Source organism: Bison bison, unplaced genomic scaffold (assembly GCF_000754665.1).
Source record: "Bison bison bison isolate TAMUID 2011002044 unplaced genomic scaffold, Bison_UMD1.0 scf7180017864148, whole genome shotgun sequence".
In the NCBI taxonomy this organism is placed as follows: Eukaryota; Metazoa; Chordata; class Mammalia; order Artiodactyla; family Bovidae; genus Bison; species Bison bison.
The window spans coordinates 1,183,571-1,197,915 of record NW_011494720.1 but is presented as its reverse complement, the minus strand read 5'-3'; the positions used below and the strand labels follow the sequence as shown (position 1 = coordinate 1,197,915).

The 14,345-nt window shown below is 42.0% G+C and overlaps 1 protein-coding gene across 1 annotated transcript in view; it reads right to left on the bottom strand.

Moving 5' to 3' along the window:
• AKAP12 (A kinase (PRKA) anchor protein 12) overlaps positions 1 to 2,444 on the bottom strand; it is a 50,386-nt gene extending 47,942 nt beyond the window's left edge. Inside the window, exon 1 of the mRNA XM_010840823.1 lies at positions 2,293 to 2,444. The gene's annotated coding sequence lies outside the window, so the exon portion shown is untranslated. The remainder of the gene's footprint in view (positions 1 to 2,292) is intronic.
• Between the last annotated feature and the right edge of the window lie 11,901 nt (positions 2,445 to 14,345).

Genomic DNA, 14,345 nt, shown 5'->3' with positions numbered 1-14,345 from the left:
AACTGAACTGAACTGAACCGGGACCCACAGTAAACGCTTGTGAAGTGTCAGCTGTTTTATTTCCCACCCCCACCCCTTGGCTGGCAGCCCTTGTCCCAACAAATCTAAACCCAACCTCCCCTCAGGCCCCAGACCTCATCCTACTCCCTGATCTCAAACAAGGGTTTCATCAGAGCTCTAAGGAGCTCTTGTCTCTTGCAAGATTCATTAATCACCATGTTGCCTGGTCTTAACCTCATTTTCATCTTATGGATCCTTCCATGTACTCGCTTATCTCCCCTGATGGGCCATTTTAGCTTTTTCCATCTTTCCTGAAGCACGGGGCACAGTGACTTGGCTATGGAAGGCTCCAAAAAGGCTGTGGCTTGATTTGATTCAAAGGTTAACCATGGGAAGGACAGAGCGTGGGACTTTGGAATCTGAGTTGGGGCCGTTCCAATTATTTTGGTAGAGATCATTTGAAACTCTGACACAGGCTGTGCAGATCCTCCTTGTGTGAGACTATGTATTTCTAACTTTATAGGGTGCCTGTGGTGCTAGAGAAAGATCACAATTCCCACCAACTTCAAAAGCAGCTCCCTGCTTGCAGCAGCTCCACAGGGGCGGTGAACACAGGAGAAACAGGTTCCACATGTTAGATGAACCTCATCTCACCGAGGCAATGGCCAGTCTCCTTTCACAAGACTTTTTTCATTTGTCTTTTTCACATTACATGTAAGCATCAGTTTACCATATGCCATCATTCTGTACATCCACAGGAGTTGTTAAATCATTCCTTTATGACTAAACAAGATGATGAGACAAGAAACAAGAACAAAGGAAAGTTCTTCTTCCCTTGCAAGAGCCCAACTTGTCAAGGTGCTTGATTCTGACCCTGAGGTATGGTCCCCACCCCGTCCATGGGCTGAAATCAAACCAGTGATAATGTGGTCTCACAGATTTGCTTTCCAATAACCACCCCTCTATGATTTCTGGGATAAAGGTTATAACATGCGCAGTATATTATAGTTGGGGCAAAGAGGTGTGCACCCTGAAATATGCTGTTATTGTTCAGCTGTTAAGTTGTGTCCAACTCTTTGTGACCCCATGAACTATGGCATGCCAGGCTTTCCTCTCCCTCACCATCTCTTAAAGTTTGCTCAAGTTCATGCCCATAGTTGGTGACACCATCCAACCATCTCATCCTCTGCCACCTTATTCTTTTGCTTTCAATCTTTCCCAGCATGAGGGTCTTTTTGAATGAGTCAGCTCTTCCCATCAGGGGGCCAAAGTATTGCAGCTTCAAGCATCAGACCTTCCAATGAATATTGAGGGTTGATTTCCTTTAAGATTGACTACTTCGATCTCCTTGCTGTCCAAGGGACTCTCAAGAGTCTTCTCCAGCACCACAGTTTGAAAGTATCAATTTTTGGCGCTCAGCCTTCTTTGTCCAACTCTCACATCTGTACATGACTACAGGAAAAACCATAGCTTTGACTATCAGGACTTTGTCTGCAGTGATGCCTTTGCTTTTTACTATGCTGTCTAGGTTTGTCATAGCTCTCCTTCCAAGAAGCAAATGTCTTCTTGAAATACACACTACTAGAAAGAATTCACCTGCCAATTCAGAAGAAATGGGTTTGATTCCCCAATGCGAGAAGATCCCACATGCGACAGAGCAACTAAACCCACACACTACAACTACTGAAGCCTGTGTGCCCTAGAGGCAGTGCTCAGCCAACAAGAAAAGCCACTGCAATGAGAAGCCCAGGCACCGCTACTAGAGAGAGGCCCTTGCTCACCAAAACTAGAGAAAAGCCCGTGCAGCAACAAAGACCCAGCACAGCTGAAAATAAATAAATATAAAATACTTTAAATACATTAACAAAAAGAAAGCAATACAGACTACCAGAAAAATCTTCACAAGGGCAGTAGGCTACTCCAGAGTGAGAAATACTGACTCCTAAACCAAGACCCCAGCATTTTCAATAAGAATCCAACACCAGGCAAGTGGTTGGAACATGGCAACAATAACAACAACAACCAAAGCATGGTTTCAAGATAAGGATGCCTGAGAAAAATGAAAAAAAAAAGACTTCATTTCATTATAAGCATTGCTATAACCTCCTATACCGAAATATGGGGGCTACAATGGTTGCTTTTGTTATCAGTATGATACTGAGAGTGTATGACAGGTAACACGACAGGGCAAATCCTGCCTAGGTTGTTTTTAATTGTCCTCTGAGGACTCCCTGTTGGTGGTGTTTGCCTTCCATCCCCTGGCTCTACCCAGAGCCAGGCAAGGCGGCTTACCATCTGTGACAGTCACTTCCTCCTCTTGGCCAATCAGGGCTTCCTCCTGGAGGCCGAGCTCGCCTTGCTCAGCTAAGCTGTTGACGGTGGACAGCTGGCCATTCTTCTGCAGGAGCTACGGGGAAGACAAAACCACGTAAACTTGATTTCAATCTTCATGACCAAGTTAGAAACAAAACCGTAAATTCAAGAATATAAATCATCTAGAGGAGAAATGCAGAGAAATGGAGGGTTAGTGACAATGAAGATGTAAGCTTTTCTTTTTTTTTTTTCCCATTGGAATGATCCAGCTATCTTATAAAAGATACAGGGAGCTATAAGTCAGCAGTTAGGGCTTTGTATCTGGGTAAAGGTACACACCATTCACACATTCATTCATTCTTCTGGAAACCACTCATAGGCAAGATACACATACCCATCATTCCAGGCCTACTCGAGATGTCACAGTGACTAAGGCGGGTGTGGTCCCAGATGCTTTGAGCTTACAAACTACCATGGAAGACATGCATGTGTGCATGCTAAGTTGCTTTAGTCCTGTCCGACTCTTTGCGACCCTATGGACTGTAGCCCACCAGGCTCCTCTGTCCATGGGATTCTCCAGGCAAGAATACTGGGGTGGGTTGCCATTTCCTTCTCCAGGAGATCTTCCTGACTCAGGAGTTGAACCCAGGTCTCCTGCTTTGCAGGTAGAGTCTTAACCACTGAGCTACCAGCGAAGCCCTGGAAAGCAAGGAAGGCAGACCTATGGAAGACAGACCTCTGAAAAACATTTTTTACTTTAAAATAATGTTTCCTTGTGATTAGATGTAGGTTATGCATATTTGGCTGGAATATACCTAAGTGACAAGGTGTCCTCAGGGAAGAGGGCAGACATTTAAATAAATTACAGCTATGGAAGCTATCATGCAGGAGGAATACATACAGCACATGACAACAAACAGAAGGCCATGACCTAGGCTGGGGACAGGGGGGTTGTTAAGGCTTCTCAAAGGAAGTAAAGGGAAAGCTGAGCTCCAAGATGCCGGAGCAAGGGGTGTGTGAGCAAAAGGTAAAGGGGAGACAAGTGAGAAGGCCCTGTGGTTCAAAGGCTAGTGAACAAAGAAGAGACACCAAACATGTCTGTTCAAGAATCATTGTCCTTAAAAATATTACTAAATTGCTCGCTTGCAATCACCCCCATATGGATAGCCCATGCATGACAACAAAAGACCCAGTGTGATGAAACGAAGATCCTGTGTGCTTCAACTAACCAAATAAACAAACAAATAAATACTTTTTAAAAATAAAGTTTTAAGCCAAATGAAAATTGCACAATAACCATTAGGAACCTAAGAATTTCAACAATGCTTTATTTTTCATTTGCCTTAAAACCAACTTCGGGCGAATTCCCCGGCAGTCCAGCGGTTAGGACTCAAGAGCTTTCACTGCCAAAGGTCTGGGTTCAATCCCTGGGTCAGGGAACTGAGATCCCACAAGTCAAGGGGCAGCCAAACAACAACAACAACTTAGGGAGGTGCTACTGTTCCATTTTACAGGTGAGGACACTGAGGATCAAAGTGATTACAGAAGGGGAGGCTGGCTGACCACAGGTCTCACAGCTCAGCCATGGCCCAAAGGCCAGGTTCACCACCAACTACTTCCAGGGAATTGCCAACAACAGATTTTGGAGGACCTGTTACCATGCACAATGATAAAATGCCTTAAAGAGTATCACATAATACCCAGACCTGAGTTTTCCAAAGAAATCTCAAAGCTGGTCACTTTGTATGCATCATTTCATGCTGTTTACAGGCCAGTGGAGTACCCTGGCCAAATCACTGAGTTCTATCAGAGTCTTGAAGGGACTGGATCCAATTCAAGACAATCAATCCAGAAGGCTTGCACAGTGCTGAAATTGATTTCACCTGGCTGTTCCCTGCTCCCAGCAAAGATGCCCTTCAACTGTGAGAGCTGCCTCCTGAAATAATATCACTGTACTTTAATGCTCTCACTACAGATGGGATCACTGGCTTCAAAATGCCCATGCTGAGTCCACGTATTAGACACGATGCTCAGATTACATTTCCACTTAAAGTCTTCTCTTACCAAAATATGAAAGATGGGAGTTTTAAATGAAACTTAAAGACAAAAGCACGGGAGACTGGGGTGGGGATGGGCTCTTCACAATGCTCATCAGCAAAAATGTTGGCATTTAAGAGTGTTTTAAGTAAAGTTCACCAGGTCCTATGCACAAGTTAGACGTAGATTTCACTAATAATGTGATTAAAAGCCAGTGGGGGAAAGCAAGAAAAGCGAATTATTGTGGGCTACATGCTCAACAACTGGGATTCCGGTAAAGAATCCGCCTGCAATGCAGGAGACATGGGTTTGATCCCTGGGTTGGGAAGATGTCCTGGAGAAGGGACTGGCTACCCACTCCAGTATTCTGGCCTGGAGAATCCTATGGACAGAGGATTCTGTCAGTCCATGGGGTCTCAAAGAGTCGGACATGACTGACTAAGCACAGCACAGCACAGCACATGATCAACCTAAAAAATGTTTAAATAGACACCATGACATGGCAACCTAAGTGGGGGAATAAGAGACAGTTATTGTAATATCTCGCTCTCAAGGGATAAAAAGTTGGATAACTGTGCTTCTAGTTTAGGATCCAGAACTCTGAAGTTTATGATAAAGTCTAGAGTTCTACAGAGTTTCTATGATTCTGAAAGATTTCTCATAATTCTTCATGAATTGTCAAATCCAAGACATCTTCGGACGGAGCCAAATTGAGTATCTTTAAACTTGAGAGATTCTATAGGCACACATTTCATCTACTCTTAGAAATTTTACACATATATCATGATGCACCGTTGATGATATAAAATAAAATGTATCTTTGAGATCACCCGCCATCCTTCTTTATCAAGTGTGATAAGTAAATTGTGTGGATTTCTTATTTCCAGTGACCACAGGGCAACGGTCTCTACCTCAGAAAATTGCTGATAACTTTGGTGACAATTTACAACAATGAGAGTACCAAACCTGAGTTTTGAGCTTATTGTATTATATGTATAGCTTGGGTCCAGCAAGGGGCGTTGTCTGGCACGTTCAAGCCTGAGACACACTGGTGCTACACACAATGACACACAATCCCCTGTGCTCTTACGGATGGGTAATTCACATTTTTGCAACCCAAAATATGTATATGTAGTGTCTTTTATTTCTTTTTCTCCCATTCTCAACCAGCTAATAATTCATACTATTATGAAGGGTTCAGGCATTTCTGAGAGTTATCAGTATGTTCAAATCACCTTGAATCACAAGAAATCTAACCCATGGTTCCTTAACGGTTAAGTTCCTTCTGTCTTTTCTGTGAGTGTTTATATGCACACAAGCTTTCATTAATAAAAAAAAAACAAAAGGAGGGCTTCTCTAGTGGCTCAGTGGATGAGAATCTGCCTCCAATGCAGAAGACACGAATTCGATCCCTGAAGCAGGAAGATCCCACTTGCCAAGGAGCAACTAAGTCCACGCACCACAGCTATTGAGCCTGTGCTCTAGAGGCCAGAAGCCAAAACTACTGAACGTACAGGATGCCATTAGTGAAGTCTGTGCGCCCTAGGGTCCATGCTCCATAACACTAGAAGCCACTGCAGTGAGAAGCCGGTCCACCGAAACTAGAAAGTTGCCCCCCACTCACCGCAACTACAGACAAACCAGCACAGCCATGAAGACCCAGCACAGCCAAAAATAAATAAGTAAAATTAATGTTTTTAAATGGAGGATACATGCTTTTATAACCTGGCTGCTTCACATATTGCAGAAGCATTTCTTTGTCACTAAACACATAACTGACTTGTGCTCCGTCTTTCTTTTCTCTGTAACTCGAACGCGCATAGGTCTTTCTTTTCTCTGTAACTCGAATGCGCATAGATGACAAAGCTTTCCGTTAAGCCCAAAGAAACCCTGAAAGACATACAGACACAAGTCAGTGATCCACAAGATGGGAAGGGCTGGAGCCAGATCAGATGAGAAGGGTATTTAAATTAGGGAGAAAAACGGGTGGGATTGAAGTTTTCAAACTCATTTACTCTGAAGCTTCCTCACATAGCTTTATCCATCCACCTAGTTCTTAATGTCTTTTGAGATGAGAACTGGACTTCAAAGGCATGCTCTTTGCACTAAAACACAGCTAGCACCAGAAAACTTATTTTCCCACTGGATTTGTGCTTCAAAAACCGTAAACGCCTCCTTTGAGCAAATCAAAACCCTAAATGTTTTCAAGCTTATATCCCTTGAGTGGGTCAGCCAGAGTTTATTCCCGTAAAGTATTACCACATTACAACTAAACAAGCTTCGAAAGAAAAAAAAAAAATCCCGAATGCTTCCAACAACAGTGTTTTCCTTCTCATTCCTCCAAGAACAACAACTGAAAATTTCAACATGGTAGCCAAGGCATGGATTTCCCAGGCAGCTCAAGAAGTAAAGAATCTGCCTGCCAATGCAGGAGACGCAGGTTTGATCCCTGGGTTGGGAAGATCCACTGGAGTAGGAAGTGGCAACTCACTCCAGTATTCTTGCCTGGAAAATGCCAGACAGAGGGGCCTGGTGGGCTCCAGTATATGGGGTACTGAGAGTTGGACACAACTGAGCGTCAGCACATGAAGGCGTGGCAGAACAGCTACACAGTGTTTCCGCTTCGTTTTTTTTTTTCTTTCTCCATAGGATGGTCCACAGCTTGCCCTGAAAGCCCCGGCAGAGTAGGAGTGTCATGCTCTTTAAAGAACATGCAGAACCATGAACACAACAGATGAAATTTTGACAGCTATCAGGACACTGGGGAAGAGAGGGTGAGCCTGTGAACCGTTTCCTTCACAGGAGCCATGCTAGCGGCTCCACGTGGCTCCACCTTCTCCCTGGAAGACCAGCACAGGTGGGAGTGGCTAGAGTCTTGCAGCCCGCGTGGCAGAACAGGCTCTGGGCAGTACAATCACTCCCAATAACGACAGCAAAACCCAAGAAGGAGAACTGTTACACGGCTGCCACCAGGAAAGAGCCAGCATCTTGTCAATATGAGGAGGACACATGCACACTGATGAGAATAAAAAAGATAACTGGAGGGGAGTTTAAATCCCATGACAAAACTTCTAAAGAAAACTCTTCAATGTGTTTTTTTCTTCAATTCTCATAGAAAGTGTTTGGAAAGCAAACCTTAATTTTAAAAGGTCAAACAGAAGAAAGCAAAAAAAAAAAAAACCCAGAGAATAAAGTAGTAAATATCTTTGGAGAACAATTTGGAAACAGCTATAAAAACATTAAAGTGTGCATAACCGTTGGCTCCACCATCCCATGCCAATAGATACGGCTTTACATACCCAATAATTTATAAAAGCACAAAACTTTAAGAATCCATCGGTAGAAAGGAAGAGTTAAAATATCACATATCCATGTAACAGCGTTGAAAGGAATAAGGTAAATTTTAGTAGTAAATCTGCTGAAGGGGGTAGATGTCCCCAATTCAAGCAAAGAAAAGCAAGATGCTAAAGAATGTTTGACTCCTTTAAGTGTTTAAAATAAAACAAAAATAACTCACTAACAGGGAGGGAGCGGGGCAGAGGAGAGGAAGAGTGTTTGTTCCAATGTTTGTACAAGCATATTTTTTCCAAGTCTGGAATATAATATATTCTAAAACTTTATTAATGGCCATCTCTGTGGAATTTCTGTTGTTGTTTGGCTTTATTCTTCGGAGAGCAGTTAGGGGAACAGACATTCCCTTAACTTCACTTTATCGTTATAAAGGTGAAAATATTAATACTTTCAGGCCTAAAGTCCACAGGTTCTCAAAAGCTATCAGGATACTATGATCCTAGCTTTCCAAGGTTCATAAATCTTTCCAGATCATCTGAGCCAATGGACCAAACTGGCCTCATGGAGCTTTAACTCTTCTGTTCATTGTACCTCTAAATGGGATTAGCATATTAATGACCTCAGTCAAGCCATTACACAGAAAATACTGGGGAACTCCCTGGTGGTCCAGCGGTTAAGACTCCACGCTGTCACTGCTGAGGGCGTGAGTTTGATTACCGGTCAGGGAACTAAAATCCTACAAGCTACACTGTGCAGTCAGAAAACAACAATGGCTCAGACTATAAGTCACCATCGTGACAATACCAACCAGACTAGGTTATGTTTATGCAAAAATTTCCCCTCTAATTTAGGTGCAATTTACTGAACGCTATCAGAATCAGATCAGATCAGATCAGTCGCTCAGTCGTGTCCAACTCTTTGCAATCCCATGAATCGCAGCACGCCAGGCCTCCCTGTCCATCACCAACTCCCGGAGTTCACTGAGACTCAACGTCCATCGAGTCAGTGATGCCATCCAGCATCTCATCCTCTGTCGTCCCCTCCCCCTCCTGCCCCCAATCCCTCCCAGCATCAGGGTCTTTTCCAATGAGTCAACTCTTTGCATGAGGTGGCCAAAGTACTGGAGTTTCAGCTTTAGCATCATTCCCTCCAAAGAAATCCCAGGGCTGATCTCCTTCAGAATGGACTGGTTGGATCTCCTTGCAGTCCAAGGGACTCTCAAGAGTCTTCTCCAACACCACACTTCAAAAGCATCAATTCTTTGGCCCTCAGCCTTCTTCACAGTCCAACTCTCACGTCCATACATGACCACAGGAAAAACCTTTAGTTTTAAAAAGTAACCATTTCTATTTTGAATGAATCTAACCAGAAAACTTTGCAAAATCCAATTACAGGCAGAAAGTTTTGTAAAATTCAGGTCTCAACATGGTATAAATCTTTAGAACAGAGAAAGGTAGAGAAGAGGGAATGGTTTAACTAATTTAATAGAATTGGTCCAATTCTTAACACTTAAGTCTGATTCTAACACCAACAACCCTTAAGGTCACTGTAAAAACAAAAGAAAAAAAGTCAGAGGATAAACAAAAAAATTATAGCTTAGAGTCAGAAACAATTTCTAAATGCCCCAAATATGGGAGGAGGGGGTGGTTACAGCATGTCTTCCAGGCATTAAAAATGCTATTAACAAAGTACATGAAATAGAGTTGCATTTTATGTTGTGACATTAAACTGAAAAAGCAAACTAAACAATTATACATTCAATACGATTACAAACATACACTAGAATATAGCCCTAAAAAGCCAAACATATGGTAATATCAATATTACCAAATCACATGTGCCAAATAATCATTGGGGACGAAACTATGAATTTTTTACATTTTTCTGTTTTTCTGTGTTCTATATCTAATTCTTCTGATCACTTTTACAAGTGGGTGGTAGGGAAGAAGCTTTTCCTTCATGAAGTTACTTCGTTTTAATTTGCTTATTGTTAGTATGGCTGGGAGACAGTTAAGAAAATTTTTGTTTTACTGTGAAGTATTTTAGTTCTAATTTCTGCCAGTCACATGAATTTTCATGGGAAAAGAGACCTGCTTTAAGATAAAAACTTGACAGTGAAAAATCGTATTTCAGGAGCCTTTTCATAGAAACTAACCCCTGTTCACTCTCCAACCCTGGATGACATGGCGCGCTCAGAAGCAGAGAGAAGGGCTGGGTGCTCCGGGGCACGATGAAATGCTTCAGATCTAGGATTTTATAACTGTCCCATCACTGTCAGAGGCTGACACTTGGGGATTCCAGGTCAGCAAACAGGAGGAGCTAGGAGAGCTAGCTAGAGGGTCACACACCTGCCATTTACCTGATTTGTGGCCTCGGGAATGTTATTTAGCCTCTCATATGCTCTTCTCTTTTTCTGTAAAATGAGATGTAAATTCATTTTCACCCACCACAGTGAGTATCTGGAACATCACCCCGCACGTTAGGTTGCTAATAAGTCAACTATTAATGTAAGTGTTTAGCAATTTTTGCTCTACCATTCGCTCAATAACTTCAGTCTAATGGGGATGACTTGTCCCCTACTCATTTCCCCTCTAAAATGAATGCTCCAAGGGGACTTCCCTGGTGGTCCAGTGGTTAAGACGCTGCGCTTCCACCATGGAAGGGTGTGAGATTGATCCTTGGTTAGCGAACTAAGATACTGCATGCCACGTGGTTCAGCCAAAAAATAGAATAAATAAATAGTTAGACAAAACAAGATTGGCAAAATGTTCATTACAGTTGAAGTTGGGTAACGGGTACATGGAATTTGTTGTGATTCTCTACTTTTGTATATATTTTGAAATTTTCCAGAATTAAAAGAAAAAGCTTATTTTCTTTAGTGAAGCTTCTCAGAGTTTTTTGAGGTATTGCTGATAAAATCTGTATAGTCAAGAAAACCTCATTGCTGTCAAGAAAATTAAAAATTTTTTAAACAGTAGAATGTTTCACCCCTTGGCAAGGATTTAATTTCTAATTAGCTCAAGTATACAGTAAGCGGGGTTTTCCCGGTGGCTTAGATAGTAAAGAATATCCCTACAATGTAGGAGACCTGGGGTTAGATCCCTGGCTCGGGAAGATCCCCTAGAGAAGGGAATGGCTACTCACTCCAGTATTCTTGCCTGGAAAATTCCATGGACAGAGGAGCCTGGGATCACAAAGAGTTGGACACGACTGGGCGACTAACACTTTCACTTTCTTCATATAGTAAGCAGGGCTAAGGGAATTCTCAAATAGTAACACAGATACATTTCTAGTCTATGAATTAAAAAGAAAAAAATACTTAAGGCATTCCATGAAAGAAAAATGAGGAGAACTTTTAACTTTGCAAAGCTTTTCAAAGAAAGAATATGAACTACTTATCAAATTTCAGAGGCTCTGTCAAAACACTCTGCCAAAAGCTCTCTCAAACCACATGAAAAAGAGAAGAGCGTGTACCCCGGTCAGGAGTGCTTCCAGTGACCTCTAAAAATGAGACGTCCTTGTCTTCAAGAAACTAGCCTTTAAGGTCTCTTTCTGATCTGTTTTCCTCCTTGAAGGAGGACAGACCCTCCTGTCAGTGCGGCAGTCGCCCCACTTCTTAAAATAGTGATGCCCCGAAGCCTCTCATCTTTAAATAAAACCTCTGTTTATTTTAAATTTCATGCTACTTTTTTTCCACTCACATATTCAGCAAAACCAAACCAGCATACCAAAACATCCCCTTACTGGCTGGCAACATTGCTTTAAACATGAGTGAGTTAATTCAAAGGACCTTAAGAGACCAGCATCTCATCACCATCAACCAATCAATGCGGCCCCCTCCCCTCCAGCTCCACCCAATGACAACCGTGGTCCAGTGGTCTGACCCTGCACACACTACCCACCTCCATCCTGCTGGTCTTCACTTAGAAATCCGACTGAGTCCGAGGTGCTGTTCAACTCGACAATGTCCCCCAGTCCACAGCCAGAAGTGAAAATATTGGCCAAAAAGCCATATTTCACCAAGTGCGGACCTAATTGGCTTAAGTAGTCTTGTTGTGCTGCTGTTGAATTTTATTCATTCCATTTAATTCAAGTGGAAAAGATTCTCACGTTCAGGATATAAAGATTAATCTTATTTTGCTTTTGAAATTGTACTGCTCCCTATTAATGAAAAGTTTCTGGAACATCATCAGCACAGCACATGAGAGCCACATGGGGAAGCGTGTATACACCAGCTGGGGAGTCTCTGGGCACTGCCTACCAATCACTAGTTTTCCTGTTTCTCATAGTTTTCAGTAAAATTTGTGAAGATTTCTATAACCCAGTTTTAGAAGGAATAACACAGACTCACCCCTGGATACGAGAAAGAATGAAAACAGGAGAGATCCGCTAATGTCACTAGTTTGCTTTTAGCCTCCAAAATTAAGTTTCAATTCAACTGAATGTTTCTACTCTCATATTCAAATTGTTGAATGTCTTAGAAAGTAATGCATCTCACATTGTTTATTTAAATCCCAAGGGACTTGGGCACTGCAGGTGAACTCATTAGGAGTGGTGTCTACAACTTAGGCCTCTAAATCTCAAAGATCAGCACTTTTCAAACTGGTATTGAAGAATATCAGTATACTAGATGTATCAATGTCTGTGCACCAGGCTTCTCTTAGAAGTGCTCTGGGTTCAAATCAGCTTGGGAAACACTGACCTAGATAAAGTTAAGTAGATTTACTTAGAATCTGTTGTTGTTCAGTTGCTAAGTCGTGTCCAACTCTTTGCAACCCCATGGACTGCAGGATGCCAGGCTCCCCTGTACTTTACCATCTTCCAGAGTTTGCTCAAATTCCATGTCCATTGAGTCATTGATACCATCCAACCATCTCATCCTTTGCTGCCCTCTTCTCCTTTTGCCCTCAATCTTTCCCAGCATCAGGCCTTTAAAAGTGAGTTGGCTCTTCCCATCAAGTGGCCAAAGTGTTGAAGCTTCAGCTTCAGAATCAGTCCTTCCAAAGAATACTCAGGGTTGATTTCCTTTAGGATTGACAGGTTTGATCTAAATTCTAAGTCCCCCTTGGAAGGGACTTAGAATTTAGAGACTCTTCAATGCGCATCCTGAACCTCTAAGAAAGAAGTCATTATAGTATTTTCTAAAATGACTTGCTCACAGAACCCTTTTAGAACCACATCTATTAACATCCACCATAAGTAAAGACACCAAGATAAAATGCAGTATGTTTTAACAAATAACGTTTCAGTCAAACATTCCCCTACATTAAAAAGTTATAGTTGTTTTAAAAAGTATTAAAACTCCTGGGTTCTCTGGGAAAGTATGCAAAAGAAAACAAAGAGCTCTGAATCTGGTGAGATAGGAGATCAGCCATGCTGATTTCAAGCAAAGGGAATTTATAAGCTCTCTGCTTGAGATGAAGAAAATAAAAAGTACCGCTAACCAATGACAGTAATTCACTGCATCAAGATGGGTGACCACAATCATTACGTGAAATGCTACCTGGTAATGTCTGGCGCCCCCACAACATTGAGGTCTGTATTCATACTCAGGACAGAGAGATGCTTGATAAACAAAAGTTAAGAAACCTCAGTGGGGACTTCCATGGTGGTCCACCAGTTAGGACCTCTGCCTGTCAATGCAAGGGGTGCCAGTTTGATCACTGGTCAGGGAGCTAAGATGCCACATGACCTAAGCCTAAACTGCTCCCCCTTCAAAAAAAAACCCAGAATGTAAAAACAAGAGAAGCAATATTGTAACAAATTCAATACCAACTTTAAAAACAAAAAGAAACCTGAGCAGACAAAAAAGTCAGAGGACTGACACTACCTAACTTAATATACAACTATAGTAATCAGAAGACAGTGTAGTAATCAGAAGACAGTGTAGTAGTCAAAAGACAGTGTAGTAATCAAAAGACAGTGTATATTGGTGAAAGAATAGACAGACAGATCACTGAAACAGAGTAAATCACCAGGACGTCCTGGAGGAGCAGTGGATAAGAATCTGCCTGCCACTGAAGGGGACATGGGTTCTATCCTTGGTCCAGGAAGATTCCACCTGCCTCTGGACAACTAAGCCCAGATGCCACAATTATTAACCCATGAGCCTGTGCTCCACGACGAGAAGCGCTGCCACAGTGAGAAGTCTGTGCACTGCAACAAGACCCAGCGCAACCAGTAAGTAATTGATTAATTTTAAGAAACAAGCAAATAAAAAAAAAAAAACCAAATGATAGAACTAGAAAAAAACTGCTCAGAAACTGACACACACAGATATAATTTTGATCTCTGACAAGGGAGCAAAGGCAATTTAATGGAGAAAGAGTCTTTTCAACAAATGATCCTGGAAAAACTGGATATTCACTTGCAAGGAAAGCTGCCTGGACATTCATGTATGAGTCTTTGCTTGGATTCATGCTTTCATTCCTGCTGGATAAATACTTAGGGGTATTTCCTGGGTCATATTTTAAGTGTACATGCAAATTGCTTAAAAACTCCTAAACTGAACAACATGGATTAACTTCAAGGTAATTATGTCGAGTGAAAAAAGCAAGAGAAATAATACATGTGGCATATTCCCTTTATATACATCTCTAGAAAATCAAAACTGATCATAGTAACAAAAAGATCAAGATAACAGATAGGAGATTACAAACAGGCATGAAGTTTGGGGATGTGCTTGATACAATCACTACCTTTTT